Raw genomic sequence first — 22,949 nt, 5'->3', positions numbered from 1 at the left:
ATCCAAAAGGTTCGCAGAGGGAGTAAGATTCTGCAGGTGCACAAGACGTGGATTATATTTTCTTCCCCATTGCTACAAAAATGGCATTGTGAGGACACATCTGCCTTGTACCTCCGGCCATACTTGTGCGCCATCAGCGGAATTAGGCCAAAACGTAATCTCATTAGGTGAGGTTTCACTTGTGGCTTTATAGTTGATGACAAGTAGTGTGGCAGGGTTTGGGTGCGTAGAGTTTTGACGCCCAACTGCCGTGGGAGAGATTTTTCACGGCTAGCGCATCATGTTCCAATCACAAGATATTCGCTTGTTTGGTTCAGGACTTTTGCAACCATCCCTATGGGCAGCGAGCTTGCCCATATGTCTTAAGCTTCTAGTGCGTCCAGGTAAAATGTTAAAAATTGGCTCCAGGAAGTACTAGAATAGTTTAACAGGGACCATATGAAACTCTTTAGTGTAAAGTCACAAGCCATTTTAGTTTTTAAACAATAGGCAATAAATCTTGCTATCATAATCCAATGTTAAGATGACAAAGAGAACTCCAAACGAATTTGGGCGTGAGAGATCGAGTTAGGTAGATGGAACACTCTACGAAAACACGCTGACTGTGCTCTGTCTAACCAGGTGAACATTTTGTCTTTATGTTATGTTATGTTATGTTATGTTAAGGGAAGTTTGTATAGCGCACTGTCACCGGAGGTATCATGGCGCTGAAAGGGTGCTGAGGAAACAGAGGGGATTTAACAGGATTGTGGGAAGAGCCAGGTTTTTAGTGATTTGCGGAATTGGATGAGAGTACCGGAGGTCCTAACTGGGAGAGGGAGAGAGTTCCAGAGTTTGGGGCCGAGGAAGGCGAATCTTCGACCCCCAGATCTACAGAGTTTAAAGGAGGGGACCACCAAGAGGTGTAGGTGAAGTGATCTAAGATTACGTGATGGACAGTAGGGTCGGATAAGAGATTTCAGAAAAGCGGGGCAGGGACCAGAAAGAGACTTAAAGATCAGACAGCCAACCTTAAAGGCGGCCCTTAGGCTGACCGGGAGCCAGTGTAGTTTGACAAGGAGGGGTTTGGCGGACTGCCACTTCGGAATCCCGAGGGCCAGTCTCGCCGCCTGGTTTTGAATGATTTGCAGCCTATTGATGGAACATTTGGGCAAACCATGATAGATGGAATTTGAAAAATCCAGGCGGGAGAGAACAAGGGCCATGATGACTTGTAGCAGGGCATCGGGAGTGAGGAGGTAGGCCACCTTCCTAATCCTGCGTAGTTGGAACATGCAGGAGGAGACCACCGTCCCCACCTGCGGCCCGAGAGAGAGCCCAGCGTCAATAGTGACCCCGAGGCTTTTCACCGAGGCTACCGGGGTGGGAGGGGAGCCAAGCTCTGTCGGCCAGAAGTGTGGACTCCAGTAGACGGCGCTCTTACCCGGCAGGAGGAGCTCCGTCTTTCCTGGGTTCAGTTTCAGCTGGTTCTGACACATCCACTGAAAGATATGGGACATAACTGCCTGGAAGGTGGGAATAGCAGAGGGAGAGTTTAGAGAGAAAATGAGTTGTAGGTCGTCCGCGTAATTGAAAACGCGGACGTCCCACTGCCTCAAAGAGAAAAGGAGAGGGTGAAGATAAAGATTGAAAAGAAGAGGGGATAGAGAGGAGCCCTGAGGGACCCCACAAGGCAGATGTTCCCTAGGGGCCCTGAATGTACCTAGGCTGAGAGACTGGGATCTCCCCGTAAGGAAAGATTTCACCCATGCCAACGCCAGGCCCTGGATGCCAGCCTGTTCGACACGGTGGAGAAGGATGTTGTGGTCCACCGTGTCGAAGGCGGCCGACAGATCTAATAATACCAGGGCCTGGGAGGTACCCTTGTCAGCTCCGTCTCTCAAGGTGTCCAGGACAGCCAGGATCACAGCCTCCGTAGAATGACAAGGACGGAAGCCGGCCTGGTTGGCCTCGAGAAAGGTGGAACTCTCGATGAACCCTGAGAGGCAGGCGGTGACATGGGCTTCCAAGATTTTTGAGAGAAAAGGTAGAAGAGAGATGGGGCGATAGTTTGCCGGGACGGCAGGGTCGGCTCCAGGCTTCTTCAACAGGGGCACTAGGACGGCCTCCTTGAAGGAGCTGGGTACCGTCCCGGACAGAAGAGAGGAGTTGAGCAAAGGAAGGATGCAGTCAGGTAGGGAGTGGCAGATGTCACGCAGTATGGAAGGTGGACAGTGGTCGTCAGGAGAGCCAGACTTGATGCGGACAGCCAGGTTGGCTAGAGTTATGGAGTCTAATGGAGGGAGCTGAGTAATAGAGGAGGCATTGTGAGGGGAAGTGGCAGGATCAACACCCAATGAGGTGACCGGGATGGTGCCCTTAATCAAAACAATCTTCTGTAAAAAAAAGGTACTAAGTGCGTTGCAAGATTCCTGGGTGGGGGCCTGGGACAGGAGCGTTCTGGAGTCAGACGTGAATTCGTCCAGAACTCTAAAGATCTCCTTCGACTTACAAGGAGCTGACAGGATGCGCTCGGAGACATAGGCTTTCTTGGCTGCAGAGATAGCGGATTTATACTTATTGCGAGCTGTCACATAGGTATCTCTGCTTGCCATGCAGTAGTCTCTTCTCCATCTGCGTTCAGATTGACGGAGTTCTAGCTGTAGAGTTTTTAGATGAGGAGTGAACCATTTATGTGAGTGGTTATGGCGGGAGCGAGGGAACTTAGTTAGTGGGGCGAAGATGTCACTGGCTGATATGAGCCAGCTAGAAACTTGGCCCTCTAGCTCATTAATATCGGGGGGTATCAGGGGAGGGGGGCGTGTATGAGACAGGTGAGTTAACAGTTTGGAGGAATCAACGGCCTTCCACCTACGAGCCATGCCACCCTCCCGCGGAGGAATCCTAATCTGGCCAGCCACAGAGATGGTGGTGTCGATAAGGCGGTGGTCCGACCACACGCAAGGTGAGATCAGCGGGTGGGAATGCTTCACCCCATGGACCCAGATGTGGTCAAGTATATGGCCACCACTATGAGTGGGAGAGGTGACTAATTGGCTGAAATTTAGGCTCGAGAGACCTTCGAACAATTCAAAAGCGTGGGGACCAGCGTCCCTATGCTGAAACCAGTAGTTGAAATCCCCGGCGATAACTATGCGTGGAGAGGAAGTAGCAATGCTAGCAAGCTGTTCAATAAACAGTGCAGGGAAAGAAGGCATGGACTGGGGGGGGCGGTAGAGTACCATAAAGGTAACTGCGCCCACCTCGGTTCCAAGACTAAAGACCAGGTTATCCACATCAGGAAGAGTCATAGAGGTGGGAGTGTTAACCTGACTATCCTTTCGTATTACCGCTGCGACCCCCCCTCCAGGGCGACCCCCATGGCGGTTGGTGTTGAGCAGGCAGTAGTCAGGAGGTAGCGCTGCCAATATGTCCGGGAGGGAGTCGTCCGTAAGCCAGGTCTCAGAGAGTAAAAGGACATCAGGCCTTTCAGTCATGAGTAGGTGGAAGATGTCAGTTTGATGCCTGACTAAAGAACGGATGTTCAAATAAAGAAAGCGGATCTGTGACTCAGGGATAGTGGGAGAAGTGAGGGGAGTGAGCGGACCCAGGTGGGGGGATAGGTTACCAGTGATTCCGAGTGAGGTAATCCGCGTCCAGGTGTCAAACGAAAGGGGGCAAGCAGCAGCTCGAAGGAGCATGAGGGCGGGGGATGAATAGGAGATAGTAGTATCCACATCCCTAGACCCTGGGCCCGTCCTGGCGCAGACGGGCTTGACTCTGGTGCGACTCCGGCGCGCCTACGTCGCGCCCGCTGCGCTCGTCCGCTGCGCTGACACATGAGGCCCGTCTAAATAGTCGATGACGCCGAGGTGGGAGGGGTCAGGAGGGCGGGATGGGGGAGGGAAGTAAAAAACACAAAGTGTGCCGCTCACCGCTCGTGGTCAGCGGTAGAAGTGAAGTTTAAGCTGCTAGCACTCAGCAGCAGAAAGGTAGCAAGGCTTAAATTAAAAATACGCTTTGTAGCGCTCAGCGCGTTAGTCCTCAGCCCTCTGCCACAGGGCTTCGGCTTTAAAGGTTATGGCGCCGAAGGCTATAGTTGGTAAAAGTTTAGTGCCTATCACTCCGATTAGCGGAGAAAGATCTGGAGAATGCAGGGCTTTCTTAGTTCTTACGAAAGCCCCCTCCAAGCAGCAGGCCACACCTTGCATTGCGGCGATATGTGGCACCAGTCTGCCTCTGTGATCTATCCAGACATCCAGATACTTATATGCAGCCACTATCTCTATAGACTTCCCATCAACGTACCAGGAGCACTTTCTTGCTTGTGAACGTGATATTATGATCACCTTAGGTTTGGTGATGTTAATCTCCAAAGTGTTTGTTTTACAGTACAGTGCCAGGAAATCAAAGTCTTTGAAGGCCCAACTGGGTTTGATCGAGAAGAATCGGGTCATCAGCATATTGCATCGATTGAATTTTAGTAGATTCGATTCAAGGTGAAAATGTTCAAGAGAGGGTCAGCCACTCGAGCAGGTCTGCTAGATACAAATTATCTCAGCAGAGAGGTTATGGTGAAGGGTGTTTTAACAAGGAGTTATAAAGCACAGGTCAGATGGGGCAGAAAAGACGATACAGTGCATGTTTTCTAGCATAGGGATTTTGAGGATGGGCACCGTAGCTGGCCAGCACGTATCTCAGTGAGCATGTTGTGACATTCTGCTGGTGGCTAGTTAGCAATCAGTGGATGTATGATGAGACTGAGGACTTTGAGAAGGTTTGAAAGGAAGGGGCACAGGAATAATGTTCCTGGCCATTTACCAATTCAGGTTAGACAGCAGTAGGGTGGAGGAGCATTAGGCTGCAGGATACCTCTTCCCAGCTCTTGGTTAAGAATGGGGAACTAGAAGAGGGGGGCCTCAGACGGCAGGGTTGTGCAGCACAACCAATGAGAAAGGGTGGGAAAATAGAAGGTGGATAAAGAAGGACTCATGCCACATGCCTAAAGCAAGACTCAGAACTTAGAACAGAACCTGCTAGAAGCCCTAACCTTCCATGATCCTTGTTAGACCGGGAAAGCAATAACTGCAGGACTGTTTTTGAAGAATGTGGAGTGCTTCGGCTACTTTTCCAAATGTCATATAAGCACAGCGTGCAACAAAACATACAGTGAGAAGCTTTGGGTCAGCTCCATCTAGCTCTTGGCTTGTTTGGACAAATGATCTTCAGACATTTGCTTTCTGGATTGTCCATTATGATTTGTGAGTGGAATATGGCATTTTGTAAATCTTTACATTGTTCCTATAGATTTTCATTAGGTGACTAGGTAGAAAGTAGCACCACCCAAACATTGTATTTTCCTAAGACTGCTACTGCACTGTGTGAGTAATCTATGTATTATCTGTTCCACCATAAGCAACAACTGGGTGTGCACCCCCTCTAACTGGGAGGTATCTTATACTCTTCTCTGCTGCCCCCTGGCCTGCACATGCTTCACTAACTCCCAAGCTCCAGTTACCCTAAAAATGTTGAGTTGTCCATGGCTTCATGACAGGTCTCCCATTTCTGCCCACTTTGCCTCCAATAGCCGGAGAGTGGCTCACACCCTCTAAGGCATCACACCGGCACACATGCATATCATTGCGTATTCCCGCTCCTACATCCCCCACATCATCAGAGCACCACCAATGCATGACGCTGAATGTTCCTCTCCCCAGAGAGCCGACATCCCAGGAGAGCCATATTTTACTGATCCTTACTGCAGTTGTCTAGGAGTGATTGTGTGTTTTTATCGAGTGCAGAGCCCACGATTTTCTCAGGTAAAAACAGTCAAAATAAAGAAACCAGCACATGCTCAGAGTTTATCAGGATAGCTCCTGCCGACACTGTCAAGGTGTCAGGGTAAGTAGGTAGTCATAGCATTGGCGGCTGACACAGATAAAAACCGGCAGGGCGGGTGGAGGAAGAAAGTGGGCCGTCAGGAAGCGCGCGGGGGTGCGCAGCAGTGGGAATGATATTTAGTGATGATGAGGAATAAAACACTTACCTGGTGCTGCCAGCTGTCTCGAGCTCCTCTGCTTCTAGTTCCTGGCATCATGGACTCCACATCCAATCCCCTGGCTGCTCATAATCATGAAAGCAGCGAGTGGATTGGTCTGAGTGGGCAGGATTAACGCTCGCTCAGGCACAGAGAGTCTGTGCTATTTCTATAACCCGGCTGTGCAAAATAGCTGGGTTGGAGAAACCCAAGTGCACATGTCAGTTTGGCCAGCATAAGACGGCTAGCCAAACTGACATACATAGTCTGAGTCACTTAATTCACAAACTCAAATCCCTCTTCCTCCAAACCTCCTACATGTCTCCCCTGCCAAAAACTAAAAACAAAGCATTTGAGGTTGCGCCAATGTTCAGGGGAGGTTTCACACCTCGTAAGCGGCATCAACTGAGCAGAATGATTAGCTGGGAACATGCTCTCTGCAGGTGTTTCTAGGTAGCTGTGTGCACTCCCTGTGGAATTGGCTCCTTACTGGGTGACTGTGTGATGCGAGCCGGTATCGTGTGTAGGAAAGTGCCTCTTTTTTTACATGTTACCCCCACTTTTTGCCTGGTAAATGATGGAATTGCGACTGAAAGTGCACTGGGTTCCTGTTAACCAGGTCCCCAATGACAGAGCTCTTTTGCAAAACTGTACAATTTTTCCCCACTTGGCAAAAACTTGAAGGAGCCGGGGTCCATGTTCTAAATCTGCTTTGGAACCTCCAGGTCGATGGTACTTTTTGTCAGCATGAAAGCATGGAAGGGAGAGAAATTGTTAGACAATCAATTATTTGAGTTCTAGTTTACCATGATTTCGAAGAAACACAGACTCCGAATCCTGTTTAGTTATTTTATTAAAACCAATAACAATTGGACGTACAAGCACCTGAAGATGAGGTTGTAAAAATACATTGGGACTTATACAAGGCCAAATCAACAGATGAAGTTAAGGCGGTGCAGCATGCACAGGATAATCAGTTTGAGAATCAGGATACAGAAATAACGGAACAGACATTGAGATTCCCCTTTAATTGGAAGTTTGTGGGTATAAAGCATTAACCTGCCCCTCCACTATAACCAGCATGACATCCCTATATAGATTTCCCCAGGCAAAATCCATTAAGGTGTCAGCATGTGAAGTCTTCCTAAGAAGTCTCTTCACATCAAATGGGTCAAGTAGCATAGAGCTACAGAGCTTGTTCTAAGCTACTCTCGCTCTCTAGCCAAGGCAGAAGTCACTGGACACGTTCCCTAACTTTGATACATCAATACCACAGGTAGAATCCCAAGATGCATTGCAGCATCACACCATTCAGTCAAGCCACCTCCTAGCTGGTGCTTTTCCATTAGGCAGCGATGCTCCCAGGTCCTGGCAAGATGACCAAGATTCCCAGGCTTGCTGCAATGAGAAAGCACAACAGTTCTCCATTATCAGTATCAACGCTCAACGTATCCTCTTCTCCCTAAGCCTAACTCCTAAAACAAAGACATTATCCTAGCTAACAAAGACAAATTCTCCACCTGGAACAGAAACCTGAGAAATAACAAATCCAACACTCACATGAAATTCAACTTTTAAATCAAATGCAAGAGCTTCCAGGGAAAATGCATTTCAGGTCTACAGAAATTGGACAACATAAGAAACTAGCACACAGGCCTCACGTAATTACATACAGAATGAACACTTTTACCAAGCTCTTCTAAATGAACACTTTCCATAAGCACATCAAAAACATAAATGTCAGCAGCAAGTAAGAATTCTACAGGTTAATGGTTTTAACTAAACGCATCTAATTTCCACGTTAATCTTTGCACGTTTACATGAAATATCCCTAACACATCATATGTCATGTTATTACAGTATACATTCTACTGTCCCAGGTTAGGAGGAAAAGGATTATATGCGGTTGCAGACTACTCATGATTAGGATTCACCCCTACAAATGAAAGAGCAGAATTCGTACGACAGCAGTCCCCCCTCTGATGACAAATGTCATCAACCCCATACTACACTTCCCTGTAGAACGAAGGGACCTAAAGAGATGTTGTAGCCAGTCTTCCCTGTCAAAACCTCTCAAAGTGCTTATGATTTTCATAAGGACTGTTCTGCAGTCCTTCCATCCTCCTTTCTGTTTCTCTAACAGAACTTTCAGCTCGTCTACACTGATGCCACTTGTTAGCCTTCACTGTTCCCAACAAGATGACGCAGATCACAATGATTACTATTGGTTTCAAGACATAGCCAATGATTCCTTTCCCAAGGCTCGCAAACCAAATTCAGACCGTTACAAAACCTTTCCCAACTTTATCCCAAATTCCCTCAGTTGCCAAGTCATGCATCTCAGTGATGCTGCTTATATACGTCCTCGTATCCTTACTATGGTCTAGGATATAAGTACAGCACTGTTGAACCCTCAGGATTTTACAAACTTCACCCTCTTTTCCTAATAACACGTCCAAAGCAAGACGGTTTTGCATCACCATAGCGCTTATTGAGACCATCTCTCCATCTACGAGTAGCAATGACTGAGCTGTATTGACTGACAACTTACTATAGTTGGCAAATTTCTAATTTTGACATCGTTCAAGACCTCTCCCAAACTAGGTATAATTTCTCCGAACACATCTCCTATAATTTTTCCTGCACTGGTACCATGTTTTCACAATGATTTCCATTCCTCTACAAGGTACATCTTAGGGAACACAACAGTACCATACCAATTGTTTGGCAGTCAGACATATGTATTCTTCCGGGACACAAAGTACACATTTGGCACCACTTGTACTGCATCCTGCAAAAACTTGTTTGAAGAAGCAATCAATCAAAAATGTGTGTTCACATACACTTTGTCCCACAAAGATGGTGTCATAGCGTGTCTGTACTTGTCGAATGCAAAGTTTCCCTCGCTGTTCCCAATCCAGAGCTATTGGACCATAACCTCTCCTAGCGTTGTGAGCTAACTCTTAAATCTATGTACTTTAATGCATTTTGACTTTTAAATGCAAAATAAAATTATGATTGATTGATTGATTGAATGATTACTCCCACAATTAGTTTACCTATTACACATGTGTGCCTACTGTTTAAATTTCCAGACTCCATTTTCATTCAAGTTCAGATTGCGGCTGCAAGAGGATCAATGCAAGGTCTCTTTCTCTGCCTCTCACTGTTGCACAATAAAGTTTGTAAACAGTTATTGAAATCTTGGAAACGGTTATCCGTTCATGGTACAATATTAACACAGCTTGAAAGACTTCCATAGCTCTCCTTTGGAAAAGCTCCCTATTTTTATTCTTATTCCAGTCGGGCCTAGGTTACCTTCTTTGAGCAAAACAATTGTTTATTCACAGTTCAAAGTTCAATTTACATCCTTTCTGAGATCAGTGCCAACTTCTTCAATAACAAGCTGTAAAAGTTTAATGCGAAATGCTGCAATCTACTGAGCTGATGGCTGATTGCCAAAAGTAGGAAACATGAAATCTTCCAAAATCAAGCACCCTAAGCCACTGAGTCTTTGTGGATATGGTACAGTCAATGTCAGAATTCCATTAGCCTCTACTCAAGGAACTAACTGTTGGATTTCAATTATCAGTACCGACCTCACAGATCTCACTTTCCCGAACATTTGTAGCGAGGTAAGTCCACTCCGGAGAGCCGTATCTCTGACATGGTATTCTTACTCTCCTCAATCTCCACAGGCTCCCCTGAGCTTGTTCTGTCTCACTTTGATCGGATTCAAACAATTCAGATATAGGAGCAAGATCTCTTTCTGATGGAAGCGTCAGATTTTGCCTTTTCTGTCTCACAGTCTAACAACTTCAGTTTTCTTTGTAGCACTCGACCACTTTCCACACTAGACACTTCAGCTGAGTCAGACCCTATACCACTTGCAACGTGACGGCTCCCTCAGAGTCTTTACCTGCACCTTGTATAGCGTGACCCCCATCGACGCGACTTGGTGGGTATACAGCCTCTTCAGGGAACCCCATAGCTCCGGTGGTCCCACAACCAGGGGTAGAGTCACTTCAGGGTGAGGTGCTGTCTCTTCTGAGGGTCCTGAAACTCTTCAGGTGTGGGAGGCGTATAAACAAGCAGCTTCCACAGCTCCAGAAATGCTACAAACCACAAAAGCTGATCTCAGATAACGCTCATTGTCTTTTAAGCATGAACCATCAACAAAAAGGATCTGGTCCGAATCAGGCAGTGGTTCATCAACGATGTCGGGTCTCCGTTTAGTGCAAAGTCCAGGCAGTCATGGTCCTCACAATCTTCTCCATCAGCATTTGGAATAGGCAACAAGGTAGCCGGATTTAACAAGGGACACCACTTCAGGGTGATGTTCTCAGCGGCCAGCAAAATCTGCTTGTTCCTGGTCAGCCTCTTATTCGTCAAATGCTGTGTATGGATTTTCATCATTAGTTCAACTGAGTACAGAACATATACAGTAAGAGTATGACCAGTCACGATACTTCCACATCTTTCAATGCGGACACCTGTTGCAGCAACAGATCTAAGACATCTGGGCAACGCTGAAGTCACAGGATCTAAAGTAGCTGAGAAGTATGCCACTGGTCTACAGACACCCCCATGTATACAGACAGAGAACAACCCTTCCTCTCATATCAGAATACTGTAAACCTTAGTTGTAATCAGCCATTCCCAAAGCTAGTGCACGACAAGGAACTCTTATCAGCTCCAAGAAGGCAAGCAAGCAATCAGTATCCCAGGGTACGGGATTACTCACATCCTTGTTCGTCAATCTCCGTAAGGGATTCGCCTCCAAAGAGAAATTTGGAATCCAATGTCGGCAGCAGCCAACCATTCCCAAAAGCATCCTGATTTCCTTCTGAGTGGTAGCGCATTCATTTTCATGATCGCCTCAATGCCTTCTCGTGACACCTTTCTCATGCCTTTTTCAATGCGATGACCCAAGTATTAAACTTCTGTCAAGCAGTACTGAAGCTTGCTCGGCAACACCTTATGTCCATTTTCAGCCAGATGGTTCAGTAAAGCAATGTTATCATCCCTACAAGCCTCTTCTATCTGCAGGCATGGAGTTCTGTGGTAGCACCAAGCTCTCAAGTTTCCTTTTCAGGATTTGGTTAAAGATAGGTGGACTTTAAGTATACCCTGGGATATGACACTATCATAAAACACCATTCTCCAGCCAGAAAGCAAATAAAAATTGGCTTTCCTCATGCAATGGGATGGAGAAAAATGTCTGGCACAGATCAATCCCAGTAAACCACTCAGCTTCACAAGGAATCTGGAACAGAATCACAGATAGATTCAGTAACACAGGACAAGATGGAATCACAATCGCAATAACCTTCCTCAAATCTTGAACTATGCAATATTTGCTGCTCAGCTTCTGTAACCCCATTATAGGGGAGTTGCATGGACTTTCTATTATTTCCTTCAAGATGCAGTGTGAAATCATGGAATAAATCACAGGTTTAATCCCCGCCACTGTTTATGGGATCAGGTTGTATTGGGGCGTTCTTGGAAAATTCTGCATTTGGCTTGATCTGTTTGGGAATCAGTTCAACTCCTCGATTCAATCCAATCTCTTCTCGTGTGAAGTCCCACACCACAGTGAGACAGTGTCTCAAATGTCATCCACTGTGGGTACTGGAAACATGTCTACACAGTTGTTCTGTTTCGCCAATTTGAACTCATCGTCATTAGTCAGCAGTTAAATTCCCCTTGGCGTTCAATAGATGGTGCCGTTTATTTTGCATAAGAGATCACTTCCTATCAAACAAACTGGACCCGAATCGCACACCACAAACTATTGTCGATCTGGAAAGGTTCCTATTTTCACTGGTATCTCTTATTGCCAGCTCCTACAACTTGGATCTATTGTTCCGGGGGTAGTTATGAGACTACTGCAGATCTCACAGTAGAAAGGGTAGCACCAGTAACATTCAAACATGTAATTGGATGACCACCTACATCTATCTCCAGATTTATTTATTTATTTCATTTGTAAAGCGCTCTGTCACCTTACGGCATCCTGGCGCTGAGAGACTCGAAGTACACGGTAGAAAAACAGGCAAACAAAAGGTGTTGGCAACTAGTAGAGAGCAGTACATCAACTAAACTTTGGGGAATAACAGAGTTTTTAGCCTTTTCCTAAAGGGTAAGAGCTCACCAATGTGTCTTACTTCCAGGGGCAGTCCATTCCACAGTTTGCCCGCCGCAACCGCGAAAGTTCTGCCGCCGGTTCTGGCTTTCCTAAACCTAGCTACCTTAACCAATCTAGCTGAAGCAGAGCGAAGATTTCTAACTGGGGCATACCACTCGAACTTTCTCTGTAGCGCACTAGGGCCCATCCCGTGCAAAGCTTTGAATACAAGACAGAGAGATTTAAACTTGATTCTCTGTCCCACTGGCAGCCAGTGGAGTTCTGCAAGGGCCCTGGAGGACGACGAACGTCTCGGCCATCCCAGAGCAAGTTTAGCTGCGGCGGACTGGATTCTCAACAATCTGTCCAGCAGGGACTTAGGAGAATCAAGCAAAAGGGCGTTACAGTAGTCCAGTCTACTCAAGACTGTACTCTGTACAACAAGGGCCCGTACTTGAGATGGTAAAAGAGGAAGAATTTTGCGTAGCGATCTAATGATTGCCAAGCAATTTCCCACCGTTTTAGTGACTTGGGCTTCCATGTTCAGCTTGTTGTTAAACAGAATGCCCAGATTGCGAATCCTCTCCACTGACATTTCACTGGGCCAGAAGTTACTAGGCAGCACTGAGGGAATTCTATCAACAGGACAGAAAAGGTTTCATATAAATATTGAAGAGTATCGGACTGATAGCCGAGCCCTGAGGTACCCCATGAGTGATATTAACCCCTTCCATGCTTATGACAGAACGGTTCCGTCATGAGCGACGGTTGAGCTGTGCTCATGACAGAACCGTTCCGTCATCGTTCCATTGGCTCAATGGAACGTTCAGCACAGCGCAGGAATCTGCGCCGCGCTGAAGCGGTTAATAGATAGATAAGGTCCACTCTGGTCTTCCTCTAAGGGGTACGGCCTTCCTCTCACCTCAGGCACCATCATTGTGACAAGCCCTGATCAAATTAATCTAACGGTTCCATAAAGGGCATTTGGTGGTACGCATGATTGCTCTGCGGAACTGTTGGAGGTTGCTGCACTCGCACTACCTGATTCTGACCTTCCCCAATGTAGGATCTTGGCCTTGTCACGGTGTTAATCACATATGGTACCTGCACTAGCTCTCCTTCTTGCAACTGATTTTCTGGATTTGATCAACACTCGCGCTTCCAATGCCAGATCTTGTGACAATAATGACAAGCCGTCGTTTTCTTTAGCGAGGCAATGTCTATATCCGTTTTGGGGTCTATAGGAACACCCTTCCCTTTTCCCTGTCCAGCATTGTTCGAAACATTTTATACCCCACGTCGTTTGTTTCCCTGATTCCGACATATGGTTCCCCCGTTGGCCTGCACCTGATCCACTCTGTTCGCTTTCCTCATCTTTATCAACATCAACGTGTCCTTTATTCTCCTGTACTTTGAATCCACCTCATCACTGCAATACCTAGCATACCGTAGGATCTCATCCACTGACTTGTTCTGCCAGCAGATCAAATGTTGTTGGATCATACCACTAATTTCTGATCTCAATCCCAGCACAGACTTGGAAACCAACTGTCCCATATCCTTCGGAGCAAGAGTATCTAAACCATTATATTGCTTGAAGGCTTGAAAGAGCCGTTCAGAGTCAACATGTACTGATTCTTTAGACTCCTGTGTTGTCCAATCTATTTTAACCCAATCAATATCTTGACGGGCTATTTTGGACTGCACCCATGTAATTACTTTTCATATTCAAAGGTGAAGGACTGAGTTATAGGATCCCTATCGGGTTCAGCAGAAGGCCAAATCACTGGGAACCACAATGTTAAACAATGTGGTTAAATCCATCCACAACACCTTCGAGGTCTTTACAAAGCGATCAACTTGCTTGTACCATTCAGCGGTGTCACCCCTACACTAGGGAACATGCACATACCCTCCAGTAGGCACCTCTTGCAGTGGGTAGCTACCAACTCCTTCTGTTTCCCCTTCTGGCAGTGGCATTTCCCCTGTCACCTTTCTAATGCTCTTTTTCTTTGACCATCTTTCCTCCGATATGTCAAGCATGCTCCACGCACCTATCCCTATAATCAGCTCTCATATGTGTGTTTTCAAACCCGTTACTCTTTTCTCTTCCAATTCCTAATCACTGTAGTTAAACCTATGGTTTCCCCGTAACATTTTTGTTTTAGACAGGTCTCCCTCATATTTCTGAGCCAATTCTGTCAATTTCTCATGTGCTTATCTCGCTTTACGGGTGACATCCTTCGCCTCAGAAAGTAGCTCATCCTCCTCATAGATCTCTATCCTCTCCAAAGGCAAGATCCCACTAATTATTCCATCCACCTCAGTCTTCAGTCTCACTACATCCAATAATGTTGCCCTTACCCCAGCCTTGATTGTGCCCCGACTCGATGTGCTATTCTGTCCTTCGCTATCATTGCTCCGACTTCTTTGCCAATTCTCTGAATTTGGGGTCTCTAAAACATGCTGGTTTCCAGAGGTTCCCTGATCTGTACCTGCTTCTTGTATTCTTCCCATGGATCAGCTGACCTAAGATTCCCACATTCTCAAATCTGAATTTGAATTCACTATGGACTCAGATCGTATGGTACTAGACCCAACATGTACTCTCGAAGGATACATAGTTGCTGGCAATGGGGTACTAGATTCTGTGGGCACCAGAAACTGATTATTCCCGCTCACGGTCACATTCCCTCCTGAGCTGGTCCTTTGTTTTAATCCCAACTGTTGCCAACTAGAGTTTTCCACTAAGCTCTGGACATACACAGAAACTACATGTACAATGGTGGTCGTTAACGTAAGGGTTTCTGGCAACAGTAAGGCAGCATGGTCTCCACTAGACTCTGCACCTTCTAAGGTAGTTATTCCTGTTCCTTCTACTCCTGTTGAAATCCTTCCCACTATCCCTGCACTAGGGCTTGTCTGTCCGTATTTGCTGCATTTGCTAGTTCTCGTCTTCCTTCCTCAGAATGCAGATTGTAGGGTGGCAGACGATCTGACCATCTGTCCAGCAAGCGGTCATCAGTATCACGTCCATCATTTACATTTTCTCCTCCATTCCTATCCTGTGCATCTCCCTCTCTCGCCAGCATCGGGTACAACCTATCTCCCTCGATAGTGTCTACTTTCCATATCTTAAGTTATGCATCCCATCGCGCACCAGGATTGCCTTTTCATCTTTTCATGAAATCTTTCCTTGTTCTTTGCATGTGCTGCTCGCATCCACGCATCTAATGCCACAAACTGTGTTGGTCTAGTTGGAGGTCGTAGCGAAGACATCACTACCCTTAACTGATACAACACCCTAATGTGAAAGAGCTATTGTGCGGAAATGCCAAATCCCCCTCTTTTTATGTGATTTTATGCCAATTTTGTAGCCAAACTATGGTATGAAGTCCTACATTCGTTGCCATACATTGTGCTGGTGTATCCTCGGGTGGTGCTTGCTCACCCACTTGAGTAACCACTCCCTGATCTCCCCTGAACAGATCCCATAACACCCTAAAGCATCACATGATTATGTCAAAATCTTTCTTCCAATAAACAAGATTTTCTCAATCACAACTTCCTGATGACTACCAACCAAACCCAGTGCGGAGTTATACCAACCGACCTACCACATCGTGGCACACTCTGAAGTCACCCTTTTCCTCCTTGCAACGGCTCACCCTCCTTCAAAAATTCTCTGTTCATGTTCACTCACACAATCACAACTTTGTAATTGTCTGCCTTTCTAAAAGTTTAATAGAATTAAATCGCTCAAGATATTCACACACAGTGACCCTCTACCTGCGCTAGCCACCTGAATCAATATAGTCCAGCCCTGCACACAAGGTTTACTATACGATTCCCAAACGTCAAATTACACAAGGTTCCCTGTCTTAGGTGGAACTTCCGATGACGTCTCAATACAACTATTCAAATTTGCGGTCAGATAATCACAATAACTCTTCGTCTTCTACACCATTTAATATATCCTGGGATCTTAGGCTACTTCTGGACCTGAAACTCAAATCTCAATCCTTGGACCATGTCTGGCCCAAAACCACATTCACTCGACTTTCGAACAAACTCCGCAAGACATCATACAACCATCACACTCCCGAAATCTAGCACAGAACGTATCGCTATTAATACGCACTCCTTCGGTCACTGATGCCCTCACTGCACCATCAAGCTCCGTTCTACACCAAAGTCTGTCATTCTCCGCTCTCGATCATTGGGCTCAATTTTGGGACTCTAGCGGTCTAGGTCTTTTCTAGATTTCTCTGGTTTCTCCCCCCGCTCTATGTGACAACCATCCTACTCTGCTACCAACTGAATGAGCAGTCTTCTAAATCTGCTCTGGAACCCCCAGGTCAATGGTACTTTTTATTAGCATGAAAGCGTGGAGGAGAGAGAAATCATTAGTCAATCAATTCTTTCAGCTACAATTTACCATGACTCAGAAAAATCACAGACTCACAATTCTGTTTTGTTATTTTATTACAAAGCCAAAAACAACTGGACGTACAAGCACCTCAAAGTGAGGGTATAAAAATACATTAGACTGATACAAAACCAAATCTACTGATAAAGTTAAGGCGTGCCGCATACACAGGATAAGCAGTTTGAGAATCTGGATACAGAAAAATAACATTTACATGAATTGATCTAATGCACCACAGCAGTCAAACGTAAAAGCAGGTTATCATCATTATTAGAGCCCTCAGATTGACTGGCCGCAGAAAAGTCACATCAGAATCACATTGTATGTTTTAGTCTCAGAACCCAGGGCCTTGTGTACCAAAGCATTTACCCACGGACACAGAATGGGTTAAATCCCTTTAGTACATTGGGCCCCCTTTCCGTCAACAGCAAACAGAGGTCAACCTCGCCCTATTCGTGACTTGTAAGGCAAGATAAAAAAGAGTCTGATATAATGACTATTTAATATCTCTGTCCCATATCAAATACATAAAGTAAAAAGGTCAAATGTACAATGCTTTTAAAAAAAGCCCATAATCACATGACTGTGCCGATGAACTGACACATGATATACAAACATTGACGAAGCCAATAAGTCTGGCGTTGTCCCCCAGCCATTTGGCTTTGTCAAAACCTTGCTTTGTGATTTATTTTTTTGCACCTTCATTGTTGGTAAACGTGCTGGGCCCCTGTCCATCTAAAAATAACATTGGCTAAAAAGCAAAAATATTTTTCGGGCCATATAAATCCCTGGCACTGTGTGATGATGTTGCATAAGAGCAGAATGGCGTCACTCAGAGTGAAGTTGACCAAAGAATCAGGGGCTTAACAATAGGCCCCCGGTGCGGGTTTGGCCCAGAGCTTCATGGGCCCCCTCTGGCACTGCGTAGATGTGGCAGGCCCCTAGCGTGAGAACTTCTGACTAGGCCCGGAGCATGGGGGGGGTTACGGGGGGGGGGGTACTCCTCCATTTACTCTTATTTTATTTATTTATTTATGAGATTTTATATAGTGCGGACTTTACCCGAAGGTGTCAGAGTGCTTCACAATAGGAGCAGTAATGATACATGAGGAGAAAATTACAAGTGAACAAATTACAAAAGCAACGTTAAGTTACATGAATCAAAAGTGACAATAGTGAGCAACCAAAATACATGAGGTAGCAATCGGTACATTACAGGAGGAAAAAGTGATATGTGTGCAGGTTACAAAAGTGTACAAAGTACAAGTAGAGGTATAATGCTGCAATAAATGGCAGACACTCCAGTACAGGAACAAACGTTACGTAGGCAATGGTGGCACTTGTGCAAGTATCTAAAGCCAACAAAATGTGAGAGGTAGCAAACAGTGTGTTACAAGAGAAAAGTGACGTGTGCGAGTTACAAAAGGGTACCATACACAGGTATAAGGATAATACTGCAATACATGGTAAACACTCAAACTGCCAGAACACACTGGGAAGACACTTCCATAGTCATGGACAATAGAATTTTCAATAATGGGAGGTCTTCCTTCAGATGATAGAGAGGGCGTGAAGTAGATTTGGAGGTGTCTTTGGAGGAGGAGAACTTTGAGGTCCATTTTGAAGGCCTGGGAGGAGGAGGTGGTCCGGAGCTGAGGCGGAAGGGAGTTCCAGATACTCACTGCGTTGCCTGAAAAGGATTGGGCCATCGATCTTTCCTTCTTGAAAGTGGGGGGTTCAAGCAGTAGATTTTCCGCATTACGAGATGGTCTAGAGCCTCCAGACTGTTTCAGTTTATTCGGCAGGTAGCGAGGAGAGGAGGAGTGCAAGGCTTTGTGGGTGATACAGGCAGTCTTGTAGATAGCTCTAGACTCGATTGGAAGCCAGCAAAGGGTGGATAACAACTGTGTGATGTGGTCTCTTCTTTTGGCCCCACAAATGAAATGGGCTGCTGAGTGGAGGACAGATTTAAGGGGGGACAGGTGGGATTTAGGGAGGCCAGTAAGAAGAGAATTGCAGTAGTCCAGTCTGAGAGGACCAGCGATTGCACCAGTGTTTTAAGGTCTTGATCAGGGAAAAAGGCGACAAATTCCCCAAAGAAGGCGCAGTTGGTATCATGCAGACTTTGCAATGGAATTGATGTGGGGGAATTAGATTGAGTTTGTTGTCGAGTATGACACCAAGGGATTTTGCGCTGTCAACAATGATGGGTTTATTGTTAAGTAGATTCATCTGATCCATCCATGATTGAACTGGGGGAGGAGAAAGTGAGGAAGAGAGGAGGAGGAATTCCATTTTGGAGGGATTCAGAATCAGTTGATGAGTTGACATCCAGTTTTGAATGGAGTCGAGAGTCGAGCTTAGGATGGCAAGATCGTGAGTGGAGGCAACCTTGAGGTAGATTTGAGTGTCATCTGCGTAGAGATGATAGTGGATCCCGTATTTACTTAGGAGATTTCCCAGTGGTTCTAGGTAGAGATTGAACAATGTGGGTGCAAGTATAGAGCCTTGAGGAACACCTTGACCTACCGCCAAAGGAGATGAAAGACTGTTCGCTATTTTGATCATTTGGGATCTAATAGAGAGGAAGGAAGTAAACCATTTGAGCACAGTGCCCTCCATGCCCATTCTCTGTTGCAGAGTGTTGAGGAGAGTGTCGTGATGGACAGTGTCAAAGGCTGCAGAAAGGTCAAGGAGAATTAGAATACAGGACCCCCCCCCCCCCCCGAGTATCCTCAGCCCGTCAACAACCACTTGCAATAGGGCTGTTTCAGTGCTGCAGTTTTGGATGAAGCCGGACTGACAAATGTCAAGAAGATCATTGTCCTTGATATGACGAGAGAGTTGTTTCGCTACACATCTTTCTATGATCTTCGCAAGAAAGGGTAGGTTAGTGATGGGGCGGAGGTTGTTGAGGTCATTCGCATCAGCAGTGGGTTTTTGAAGCAGAGGGGTGACCTGCCCAGTTTTGAAGGAGACAGGAAGGGAGCCTTGACAGAGGGAGAGGTTGACCAGAGTGGTACAATAGGAAAGAGAATGGGAATAGAAGTCAATGACCATTGCACTGGGGATGGGGTCAAGAGAATGGTTGGAGGGCTTTGTTTAGAGGATGCACTTGAGGAGGGCATCTTCAGAGATGGGGTCAAAGTTCTGCCAAATGGCTGAAATAGGCTTACCCCTTCCCCCATTCTGTATGCTGTAGCGGGCGGATGGGGCTGTGAATGACACAATAACAGACAAATAAATGAAAAGGGCTACCTGAGAGCTCCAATAAGCAAGTACAGTATACATATAATTTTAGTAAATCAAAAGGTCTTAGTTAACAATATAACTAGTAGGTACCTCCTAACTTGTAGCCCAGAGCAGCCCCTGGAATCAGGCTGCCCGTGGTGCACGCAGTGTGCCTATTCAAAAGGGCGGCCACCTTAGTGCCACATTAGGCACATCACCACGTTCTAGTAGTGGTGACCCCCGGGGAGTCCCCAACAACCGGCGCAACGTCACTTTCGGCATCCAGAGTGTTGAGAGAGGTACTTATACCTGCCCCTGTACATCTGACCTTCTTCTTTGTTCCTCCTGGTCAAACCTTCTGTACATATTGTTCACCTCCTGTTCTCACCATCCGAAAAGCATTTCCACCCACTTTCTGCATTCTGGTATACATTAGCAGAAGTTTGGCACGAGGCTACTTACGCCAGGGTGGGGACATAAGTGGGTGTTACAGTATCTAAATATCACTGTCAGACGGTGAGGGGTTTGCATGCAACATGGACAGGAAAGGAAGCAGAATACTAGTGGTGCAGCCCCCCCCTCTCCATTATCACATTAGATGGTAGAGCGTGGGATTTGCAATGCTATAGGTGTTGTATTTGCCCATATATGGGCAGAAAGGTACAATGCAGGAACCTGTATATACAGTGGGTTTTAAATAGGTTTTACTTTGCCCATTTCTATAGAAGATGTGCACTCTGTAATCATGAGAGTATGGGTAACAAGATCCTGCATTTAAGCTAAAAAATAAAAGCACCAAAAAATGCAGCCATCAGCCTGTTACGTTGCATTCATTTGTCATTCAAAAAAGTGTGCTTCGACTCCAATTTTGTTTAGAGAAATGGGTTTGGAGCACAAATGCTGACAATTATCAGAACACATTTGGCGTTCATATTTAAGAAGGTGCAGGTAAATTTGCTCATACGTTTTACTGGATGTCCTCAAATCCAAAAGCATTGGCAAATGTTTTGGGAAATCTGGTATACCTTTAGCAAAAGCTGTCTATGGGCTACATACGCTGGGGTGGGGACACCAGCATGGCGATACAGATCGCGGTCAGACTGATGGGTTTTACAGGCAACAAGGACGTGAAAGGTGGTGGAATATTAGTAGAACCGTTAGGGGACCTCAGGCCTCTCCCCTGTGGTTAGATCTGCCTTCGTCTGGTTTAGGTGAGGGGGCTCACCTGGCGTCCTAGTAAGGACATGAAACAGCTTAAATTTCATACATGTCATATGACTCCTATGGATGAGGGGGCTTAATCAACCCCCTAATGTAATTGTGGATTTGCATACAGTGCACAATGGATTAGATCACCCAGAACTGTGGTTATGAAGAGAGCAGTAGTTTTAAATTCCCTACAGGGTAATATTTCTTGCCGTTCTGTACTCCTATAAAACTGGAGATCAGCGGGTAGAGATAAGGATGTGGGTTGGCCACAAACAATAAGTTGTTAACAAATAGACAGATGGGCTTGGGGGTGAACTCCACTATGCTTACCAGCAAATCCAGATATCAGGGCCTGGGCGGTGAGGGGTTAAATACAGAGCTCAGCTAACCCCTAATCAGAAGGCCCATATTGGCATTAGACATGGACTAATACATGCCAACGCCCTGGGGTATTTGGAGGAGGACGGGGTTCACCTGTCAAAGGTGGGCATGGACTTGTTCTTGTAGGAACTGGGTGAATCCCTGGTAACAGCGGGTTGTACATGAAGAAAGTTGTCTGCCTTGGTAGGGGGTCCCTGATTGTGACGGCTGCCACATCCAGAGTATTGGCGGAGTTAGAAGGCGATCCAGAGGCTGAATGGTGCATAAGGGTACCCTCTTCAGAAGCACAAAAGGGGTGCCTATGCCAAACCCCAGGATTCTTTACGGCAGGACCCTGGATGGAAATGACGACACCCCGCTAGTCCTTTGGGCAGCTGTAAGCCTGAGCAACCGGGTGCTTGCCTTGCAACGCTCCGCCACTAAAAAGGCGTGAGTAAAGTGATAGACTGGTGGTCCACGGCATTTATAGAGGATAATCCCCACATACATAGTAGCACCGATTGGATTGGCCACGGTGCAGTTTGGCTCATCAGACGGGCAGGGCAGCTTATAGGTTAGTCATCACTGCCTCCCCTTAGGTTGCCTAGAGTTTGACCCACCACGTTGGTATAGTTTTGTATTTAATTAACCTGCAGCAAACTGTTTTCCAGTAAACCAGTTTGTGTGATAACTTATTGCAGTGCATGCTATATTCATCAGGCGGGGGGACGGCTTTGTACACTATGGTGAGTAGCAATGCGAGCTTGGACCTGCCCCTTATCCACACTTTCAGCCGATGTAACTTGTGCTCCTAGGCAGCCTCTCGAATGGGAGCACTGTTGGCTGCCTCTATCACCACCCCCAGCTCTATGACACACATACCTTGTACTCCTGGGCAGCCTCTCGAATGGGGATCACCGTGTGAGGCTTGTGATCACGTGACATGCTGCAGACCAGACAGATGGGCTCCTGGTCGTCTTCACAGAACAGTTTCAGTTTCTCTTCGTGTTCTGGGCAAAGATTCACCTCCTGGGGGGTCGCACTCGGTACCTGAAGCTGTTTGGCGATTTCCACCATGTTTGCCAGTCTCTTGTTCGGTCGGAGTCTTTTATTTTGAGAGGTTTCTCTACACTCAGGACAGGGGAAGTCTGTCTGCAGCCCCTCCCAGCACCGAGTGATGCAAGACAGACAGAAGGCATGTCCACACTCCACCGACACGGGGTCTGTGAAATATTCCAGGCATATGGAGCACGTGGCCTCCTCCTTCAGGCTCCGGAGCTGGTTCGTTGCAGCCATCTTCCAACAAGAGTTGAAGTGGTGAAGTTAAGTTTCGTTTCTGCCGGTTTGTGAAGTGGGAGTGCCTGTCTTCACTTCCGTATACATCCTCTCGGTTTCATTGGTTATTGTTCATGGAGATAAATCTATGCTGGGAGTGGCTGCACCAGAGTAGGGGTGTGTCTGCGGCTGAGCTGGGAATGTCATCTGATTACCTGCTGAGATTGCAGGTGACCCAAAGAATGTTTGGGTCTGTACTGGGGGTGAGTGCTGCATTTAGAAGTAGGCGTCGTTGCTGCAGA

At 46.4% G+C, this 22,949-nt stretch overlaps 1 pseudogene across 1 annotated transcript in view; it reads right to left on the bottom strand.

Annotated features, from left to right (window-relative positions):
• Positions 1-22,724, bottom strand: part of LOC144753938 (E3 ubiquitin-protein ligase TRIM39-like) — a 318,213-nt pseudogene extending 295,489 nt beyond the window's left edge. The window contains exon 1 of the transcript XR_013594603.1: positions 22,255-22,724. The product of XR_013594603.1 is annotated as an E3 ubiquitin-protein ligase TRIM39-like (transcript). The remainder of the gene's footprint in view (positions 1-22,254) is intronic.
• Positions 22,725-22,949: the final 225 nt, after the last annotated feature.

The sequence above is a fragment of the Lissotriton helveticus genome, chromosome 5_1 (genome assembly GCF_964261635.1).
Source record: "Lissotriton helveticus chromosome 5_1, aLisHel1.1, whole genome shotgun sequence".
NCBI classification, from domain to species: domain Eukaryota; kingdom Metazoa; phylum Chordata; class Amphibia; order Caudata; family Salamandridae; genus Lissotriton; species Lissotriton helveticus.
Note: the sequence above shows the minus strand (reverse complement) of the source record. Positions and strands in the feature narration are given on the sequence as shown.